We start from the raw sequence: 9,570 nt of genomic DNA, 5'->3' as shown, positions 1-9,570 counted from the left end.
TTACCCCCTTCGTCTTCTTTGGGCGATGCAATACATGCATTTTCTTGCTGGAAAACTCTTTGAGATGTTACTCCTTGTATTCTTTAGTTTCTGTTTCATGGCCTCATGTACATGATCAGGCTGTGTCTGTCTCTGCAGCTCAAAGGTTCAACCGTGCCCTGCCCTGCTTCGCAGTTGCTGCTGTTTTCAAATGGGCTACTGCCATTGTGAAAAAGCTAATTAGCTCGTGAACTCTAACGCATGTATGTCATTCGGATTGTTATTTTCCTCCTTTTTTGAGTGATACATCTTGGTGATGTTGTCAAGGAGACGCTCTCTATTTCCTGAATGAAGATGACGCTGATAGATTCAGACCCATCCTGAACTCAGTGAATGCAGCGCCAGCTCTCGATCTCTTGAGGAGACTTTGATGCACTTGTTCCAAAGTTTCGCTGATGCTTCAGTAGCAGATTGGGTACTTGGGTATCCTTGCTGATAATGGACGCCAACACTCACTTGTCGAATGGCCTCAAGAGGTGCTGCTGCGCTGCATGATGATGCTGGATACTGCATAACAGTGGTTTCCATTTCTCGCATCAGTATGTCAGCAAGCCAAAACCCAGAGATATCACCAAACACGAGAGTTCTCAAGTTAATTTTCAGAGTTTTGAGCTACATGAATTGTCTGCAGTGGATGTCCATTTTCAGAGTTTCAGTTGACATGCCCCTTTCTGCTTGTTTCGACGCATGTGCTTATTCAGTTATACTATCTTTACTGTTGCTGAGATGCAAGCATTGCTGCTGTTCTGAAATTGGCCTAGTGCAATTGTATGTCATTCGGGTTGTGATTTTTCTTCGCCTGGTGCTGTTGGAAATGGAGAGGCATGCACTCTGTTTCCTGGACAATGATACTGATGGATCTGGGCACCGAAACCGCTACTGGCTGTCCACGAAGATCACCAAGGACCAGCTGAACTCAGCGAATGTAGCACCAGCTCTCGATCTCGTGAGAAGACGAGGCATTTGTATAAAAGTTCTGCAACCTGATAAATTTCAGTATAAGCAAGTGCTGCTGGAGGATGCTCTGTTATGCTTGCTAAATAATTATATCGCTGTTAATTCTTGCTGTTACCCATCATTAATTTGCAGTGATAGTTACAGTACTCCAAATGGATGCTGCAGGACATAGCAGATCGATAGTTTCTGTACGTGTTCTCGCTGAGTGGGCTGCATGCATTAAGATGTTGGCAACGATAGTGTCTGTCGAATACCGAAATCACCACAACCTGTCCTGGAACTGGAAGCTCGCCAAGGACAAGCAAACAGTTGATGCGTCACCAGCTCTCTCCCAAGGAGACAAGACATTTTTACCCTGATTAATATGGAAGTATCCCTGCTAACCCGCTAGACTCGACTTTCAACAATTTTTAGATACATATATGCATTTCTTTCTCTTTTGGACACAGCATGTCTTGAGAAAAAGTTGCAGCATTCCACCTTGTTTCAGACATTCTTTTGGATTGTGCTGTCAACTGCGTGTCCATCTTCAGTAGGTCTTCAGCCGTTCTTGATCCACAGAATTCTTCCCATCTTTTAAGGGAAAAACGGAGAATTTGTAGAAAAGTTTCAATGTCAGAATCAGTTTAACTACAAGCACTGTACTGGCAGTTGATATATACGTGAATCAGAATCAGTTGATCCCGAAGTAGCTGTAGCACTCTTCATCCTCCAGTGAGAGATTGAGATGCCGGCAATTGTTCAAACTGGACAAAGCCATTTAGTTCTTGGTTAGTTATTTCCTTGAGCGAGTTCTTCTGCAAACTAGGCATCAAGGAAGCTCAGTTGTAGTATCCTGAATTTAAAACAATTCATGAGATCTTCTCGTTTTCTCCACGACTTGTATGATGTTATATATGTTTGCTGTTAAAATTTGATGTTACCAGTCATTAATTAATTTTGTAGTGGCAGATGATTATTGCTGGCTAGCTACTCTCCAGATGCTTCAGGACAACACATGATTGTTTCTGTGTCCCGGCTGATGTTCGAATGGAGACACTCTGTTTCGTTGCCTCCTGTATCCATGATCAGGCTGTCTATCTCTTCAGCTCTGGGCACAATTTCGTGGAAGCTTCAACTTCAAAGGTTCGTCGCTATTTCGGGGATCGATGGGTCTGGCTGGTTCATCGTTGTCTGCATGCAGTGGATGTGTCTAAGTTTCAGTTGAGGTGCCGTTTCTGCAGGTGCTTATTCAGTTCTATCTTTAGTGTTACTGAGATGCAAGCACTGCTGCTATTTCGAAATTGGCTGCGAGGAAGCTAATTAACATGCAGATTCCTCTCTGTTTGTATACTGCACTGCCATTCAGATTCTTTTTCCAATGTACATCTTGGAGATGCTGCAAAGGAGACACTCTGTTTCCTGGCTAAAGTTGGATACGCACAAAGTGATTCCTCTGCACTGCATGCCGGGCACACGCTTCAAGGGTGAGTTGCTGCTGGCTCCAGGCTCCTCCTCATCCGCTTCGCATGTTAATTTTTCTGAGTTTTCAGGTACAGACTTCTCTCAACTGGAAGAACGCCCCGTGTCGCTCCCGTGTCGGTGTCGGCCCTCCTACAACAATTACAAAGGCCGCCGCAACTCCACCAACAACGCCCTGACACTGTCCGATGCCAGATTTGCCGCAAGCCCGGCCACTCAGCTAATGACTGCTGGTATCGGGTTGATGACGATGATGACTTGTCGCAAGACGAGAAGGTAGCGAGTGCAGCTGATGGACCATACGGCGTGGACACAAAGTGGTATGTGGGTAGTGGTGCCACAAATCACATCACCGGTGAGCTTGACAAGGTGGCCATGCGGGGAAAATACCACGGGCAAGAACATATCCACACTGCTAGTGAAGAAGGTATGAAGATTTGTCACGTTAGTTACTCAATTATTTAAAAACCCCATGTAGAAAAGTTCATCTTTCAATTTTTTTGCATGTCCCTAGTGCTTCAAGATAATCATATCTTCCTTGAGTTTCACCCTTCCTTCTTTTTGATCAAGGATTAAACAACGAAGAAGGTGCTATACCGAGGTAGATGCATTCATGGGCTTTACCCTTGATATTCTGCAGTTTCAACATTTTTAGTGATGAGTGGATGCTGGAGTAGTTGTTTGGGTCTTGATCGTACGTCGTGGCAATCACAATCTCTTGAGAATTTTCTCCATTCTCAATCGTTTGGGATATGCGTGCCATCCACATGTTTTCTGCACTACGATGGGCTACACAAGCTCCACTGGATTGGCACTCCGATAGGATTACCATCCACAACCCACGTGTGGTCAGGAAGACAAGTCAAGTCAAGTGTAGCGTTAGGTACACACGTTTTGCTGGCTAATAAACCCGCACACGTCTCGCTGCTGCTGCTGCTTGCTTCACGCGTCGCCGGAGTCTGGTCGACGGTGGGATCCCGGTAAGTACCGACCTCATCCATCTCCTCTCCCGTGCTTTTTTCCCCTCTAGGCGTCCAGTATGATGCCACCGCCACGGGATCGATGGAGTTGTTGTTTCATGAATTTAGTTTACTTGCATTATGAAAATCCAGAAATGTATATCATGATTTTTGGAAGTTTTCTTAAGACAAATGTGTATTTTAAAATATAATAAAAATATTGTGTTGGTAATGATGCTCATAATGAAAAATTCAAAAGCTTGTCTCTCCTTGTCTAAGTCTCAGTTTGGTATTATCGAACATTTTCAACTAACTTTTGCCTTAAGACCAACTCATTCTTGTCTGTTTTGGTCGCTATTTTTCCACGGCAGATTATAAGTCAAGCACAAAATAATTCAGCAACCGCAAACTGGCTCATGGACGTACGACAGCTTTCAGAATACCGAAGAGAGTGATTCACGTTATACAAAATAACTGATGATGTAGCTTTTCTACATGTATTTCTTTTATCATATTTCTGTTTTTTTGGGTCTGTTTCTATATCTAGACTTTGGAGACTATTGTACCGGCAACCGTAATCTTGAGAATTTTCTTCGTTCTGTTTTGGCCTATGCATGCCTCTCACCCGTTTATTAATTGTCAGTGCATTTAACGATCTACAAGCTCCATGGGCGCAAACTAACTGAGCTAGTACGTCCTGCGACGCATGGAGGTGGCTCTTGTGAGTGTGGCCACGGGGGCCCTTAACTCCGTCCTAGAGAAGTTGGGCACTCTGCTAGTCGACGAGTACAATCATCTCAAAGGGGTGTGCGGTGAGATTAAATTTCTAATTGATGAGCTTACTGCCATGCATGCCTTTCTCCTTAAGATGTCGGAGGAGGAGGATCCTGACGTGCAGGACAAGGTATGGATGACCATGGTGCGGGAGCTCTCCTATGGTATAGAGGACTCCATTGACGACTTCATGCTAGGTCTTGACGACAAAGATGCTAAGCCAGATGGCTTCATAAAGAAGATCAAACACATTCTGGGGACGTTGGGGAAGAGGAAGGCTCACCATCGGACATTCCAAGATTTGAAGAATCAAGTCACTGCGGCAGGCAAAGGTACAAGACACCTCAGGCCTTCTCCAACACAAAAAATGGAACCGTTGACCCTAGGGCTCTTGCTATCTTTGAGGATGCCTCAAAGCTTGTCGGTATTGACGAACCCAAGGCTGAGATAATCAGATTGTTGACATAAGGGAATGTATATGCACCAGTGCAACAACAACAACAACCAAAAATAGTCTCCATCGTTGGATCAGGAGGAATGGGCAAGACAACTCTTGCAAACCAAGTGTATCAAGACCTTAAAGGAAAATTCGAGTGTCGGGCTTTCGTATCAGTGTCACGAAACCCGAACATGAAGAAAATCTTGAGAACTATTCTCAGTGAAGTGGCAGATAAAGATTATGCCCACACCAAAGCTAGGGATGAACAACAACTTATCTCCAAGATCTCTAATTTCCTTGTTGACAAAAGGTACTATCTCCACTCAAACACATATATGTTTGTCATCCTTCAATGTGTAAAAAACGTTATTTAGATATGCCACATGAAAATTCCATATGTAAATCTATCACCAAAATAGTTCAATCAAAATTTTAATATGTTATGAGAAAAGATAATCATAAAATTTGTATTGTTTTTAAAATTTGCGGAAGCTGGGAGCTGGGCCCTAAGTCACAACCTATCCTAATTAAGAGCGAACATTCACTGTTTATGTGCTTCTTTCCTGTCTTTACATTAGTTAAGCCTCTTATATCCACTCATACATTCGAATCACCTGATCATTTGATCTGCATGCAGCATGCACGCATCTATATTTATTCTTGGTCCAGATTAATCAAGTGTGTGCGCGCACGCACACACATCGACGCACATGTGCGGACATGATTATTCGATCCATGCATCTATTATTTGAACTTCTGCATTGATGCTTCTCTAACATATATGGAGTATACACCAAATAAAAGTGGCCATGACATGCATCATGTTCAAACCACTATCATTCATCACTCTCCTCTCCGTTGAACATGTTTGAACCACTGTCATTGATCGCTCTCCTCTCCATTGTTACTGTACCAAATTAGATTATGTTGTGCTGGTTGAGTCTATACTTAATCAATATCATTTAAGCACTCATGTTCGTGTTTGTCGGCGATTAATGCAACTCCTATTTTACGATCTACTAGGAGGTCATGGAAGACAGTAGCGAGAAGGGTGGTGCCCGAAGGGATCTCGTTAGCAATGATGGTATACAGTGGTTTTACCCAAGTTCAGGCTCCCAGATGGGTAAAAGCCTTACGTCCTGCTTATAGTGTATACTTATTAATGGAAGAATTACAAGGGTGTAGGTCAAATCTATGGATAAATAGGTTGCGGGTGTCTTGGAACGGAATAGTCATTAAAAGAGACATCCTACCCCTTATATAGGTTGACATGTGCTAGTAATTAGGTAGCTATCTTCTAGGAGATACGATACGATGTGGTGATCCCGCGGTTATCCGAATCTAAACGTATCTCTTGTAACAACAAGATCCGGGTTTAGCACACACGTTCCTATTCCCTTATGAGTTCGTACTCAGGCATGATTAAGTGTGGGTCCAATGGGTCCCTAGACACTCGTAGGTGGACTCGGTCCATGCACGCCCACAGGGTATACCCCTCCAACTATACTCCTATACACGCCGACCACGTTTTTTTATCTTTTCTATTTTCTCAAGGAGAACAAGTTTTTTCTCCTTTTGGTGTTTGCTCTACTAATGTCACTCGTAAATCGATATGCATCTACTTCATTGTTGTTGACGACATATGGAACAAGGAAACATGGGATGTTATTAAGTATGCATTCCGCATGACCAGTCGTGGCATAGTAATCACCACTACCCGTATGATTGATGTTGTGCATTCATGTCATTCATCGTTTAGTGGCCATATTTATAATATGAATCCTCTTCATATGGAGCACTCAAGACATCTATTTCACAAAAGACTATTCAGTTCGAAAGAAGATTGTCCTTCATACCTTGAAGAAGTTTCTGAGCAAATATTGGAAAAATGTGATGGGTTACCTTTAGCAATCATTGCTATATCTTGTTTGTTGGGTAACACAGAAAGAACAAAGCAGCAATGGAACCAAGTAAAAGATTCAATTGGCCGTGCACTTGAAAGGAATCCTAGTGTTGAAGGAATGATGAAGATATTGTCACTTAGTTACTTTGATCTGCCTTCTCATCTAAAAGGTTGTCTCCTATATCTAAGTATATTTCCAGAAGATTCTATTATTGAGAAGAAGGGTCTAATAAGGAGATGGGTTGCTGAAGGACTTGTTTGCAAAGAAGGCAGATATACATCATATGAGTTAGGAGAGAAGTGTTTTAGTGAGCTCGTCAATAGGAGTTTGATCCAACCCGTGATGGTGGACAAATATGATAAGGTGCTTACTTTTCGAGTACATGACACGATTCTTGATTTCGTTGTTTCCAAGTCCATTGAAGAGAACTTTGTTACTTTTGTTGGTGTTCCTAGTTTAACTATCAAGAGACAAAGCAAAACTCGTCGGCTCTCCATGCAAGTTACAGGAAAGGAAATTCTATCATGCCAATGAACTTGATATTGTCTCATGTCCGGTCACTTAATGTGTTTGGGAATTCTGTGAAAATACCTTCCATGACGGGGTTCAGTCATTTACGCAGTTTGGACTTTGGACGATGCAGGCAATTAGAAAACTACCATCTTGTGAATGTAGGGATGTTGTTGCAGCTAAGGTATCTCAACATTAGCATCACAAGGGTGAGCGAGCTCCCGGAGCAAATCGGAAATCTACGGTTCTTAGAGATGTTGGACATAAGGCACACAAATGTGTTTGATTTACCAGCAAGTATTGTCAATCTCGGAAAATTGGCACATTTATTTGTTAGCGGACACGTTAGGTTCCCCGATGGAATTGCGAAGATGCAAACACTGGATACATTGGAAGGTGTGCCTGCCCTGCAATCATATAACTTTCTGCAAGAGCTTGGGCGGCTACAGAATCTGAAGAAGCTACACTTTTATCATATGTATGTCTCCCAAGAGCACAAGGAAGTTATTGCTTCTTCTCTCCGTAACCTATGCACACGGAACCTTTGTTCTCTAACTATAACTATGCTGAGTGACAAGCTGAGTGACAACTTCTTACTGAATACATGGTGCACTTGTCCCCCGGTGAACCTCCAGAAACTTACGACCTCGGGTTTTGTCTTCCCAAAGGTTCCAGATTGGGTAGGATCGCTCGTCAACCTACATAAGTTATGCTTGCAAGTGAAGAGAATTAAGCATGAAGATTTGTGCATCCTTGGAGCCTTACCTGCTCTGCTCTCTCTAGGTCTTCTTGTGAAGCCAAAAGGCTTGCAGTCACTGGTGAAGTTGGGTTCCGGTGCCTCAGAGCATTTACTTATTGGGTGCAGGGAGATGGGATGGATCTCATGTTTGTAGCAAGATGTATGCCCAAGCTAGAAAAACTGGTGATTGTTTTTCTCGGCTATGACAATGAGTCTCTGAGCAGATCTGGTGCTTTCAATTTTGGGATTACAAACCTCTCCAACCTCATTACTTTCAAATGTGTGTTAAATTGCTTGGGTATCACGAGAAGCACTATTGACATCGTAAAGGCTTTTCTGGAGAGAGTAGCCGGCACACATCCAAACAAACAACTCAATCTAATCTTCGAAGATATTGCAGTTTGGTTGTGAATAAAGGATCCGTACGTTACTTCTTCTTCTTTTTCGTCTTTAGATTTGATATTTATACTATATAAGTTCGGAGTACTTACTAGCTAGTAATCACCCTTTCTTGAACATAACAGCTCGTAAGGTCTTGCCATGTTCTCAACTACCTGTTATGCTTATATATTTTTGCACTGTAACACGCTTGCTATCTTAGTAGATTCTAACTTTCCAAATCACTTGCAGTGCTACTGTCTGGATGCTTGCGTAGCAGACTGAGTATTTAAGTGTCCTGGATGATGCTGAAGATGTTGCTGCACTTGATGTTTGTGTTCTGTTGGATATTACCGGAGAGTCTTCTGTTGTTGGCTTCAAGAATTAAACCATCCCTGTAGGTTATAAGAATTGTACCAGCAAATCTGCATGTAGGTTATAAGAATTGTACCAGAAAATCTGCATGTTGGATGCTAACTAGGTCCTAGGCACGCTTCCACTTCAGGTACTAATCCCATGTAGTTGTTTGAACAGCCGCCGTATAGTCATTGCCTTACAAAGAAAATTGTTGAGATTCTTGTCCTCATGCATCTTGTTGTGTGGCAACCTGCCAGAGGTTACAGAACTGGATGGCGTTCAAGCACATGTGCTGACATGTTGTCTATGGAGTAATACCCTTTTTTTTGTTTTGGTGTTATCTTTCGATGAGTCGGTCTGTCACGACCATAAAAATTTGCACTTTGCAAACTGTCTGTTCAGTTAGCTCTCGAAATATTCGAGACAAACTCGACAAAGCAAGTTTTTTGCGCCACTGTTACAGTTGGACCATAATAATCAAAGTTGTCAGAAATGATCGATTTGCTATATTTTTGTATTTTTTGTATTGGTTGTTGTTTCGCCTAGAGAGCCTTGTTCTTGGCTTCTTGCTGACGTTTTGGAGACTATCCATATCCTTTGGCTAGAGATGTACCATGAATTGATGATGCGTGGTGGCTTGATTGAGGTACTAATTGATGATGCGAAGCGATTTCGTGGAGGCTGCAATCTCAAAAGTTTGTTGTTGTTTGGGAGATCGATGGGTCGGTTCATCGGTCTGCAGTGGGTGCTTATTGTTACTGAGATGCAATCACTGCTGCTTTTTTTAAATTGGCTACTGCCATTGGGAGAAAGCTAATGAATATGCAAACTGTGTAGGCTCAGACCCTCGCAGTTTCTCTCGCTCTCCGTGTTTCTGTGGACACACACACACACACACACACACACACACACACAGTGATGCCCGCTTCAGAGTTTCAGAGAAGAAACATAGTAAGTGAAAACAGAGGAGACAGTAGTACAACGAATGCCTGAACATGTATACAAGATTCAGTTGCCAACACAATCGACTTCAGAGTAACTGACACCCAGCTC

General features: G+C 42.6%; 1 pseudogene across 1 annotated transcript; it reads left to right on the top strand.

Annotated features, from left to right (window-relative positions):
* The first annotated feature begins 3,317 nt into the window (after positions 1-3,317).
* Positions 3,318-8,783, top strand: LOC147967145 (disease resistance protein Pik-2-like; annotated as a pseudogene). Its single transcript, XR_015609155.1, has 4 exons — positions 3,318-3,437; positions 3,788-4,940; positions 6,249-8,204; positions 8,413-8,783. The product of XR_015609155.1 is annotated as a disease resistance protein Pik-2-like (transcript).
* The last annotated feature ends 787 nt before the right edge of the window (positions 8,784-9,570 follow it).

Source organism: Triticum urartu, chromosome 6A (assembly GCF_056163025.1).
Source record: "Triticum urartu cultivar PI428250 chromosome 6A, HENAU_Tu73, whole genome shotgun sequence".
NCBI lineage: Eukaryota > Viridiplantae > Streptophyta > Magnoliopsida > Poales > Poaceae > Triticum > Triticum urartu.
The sequence above is the reverse complement of the archived record's forward strand: the minus strand, read 5'-3'. Positions and strand labels throughout refer to the sequence as shown.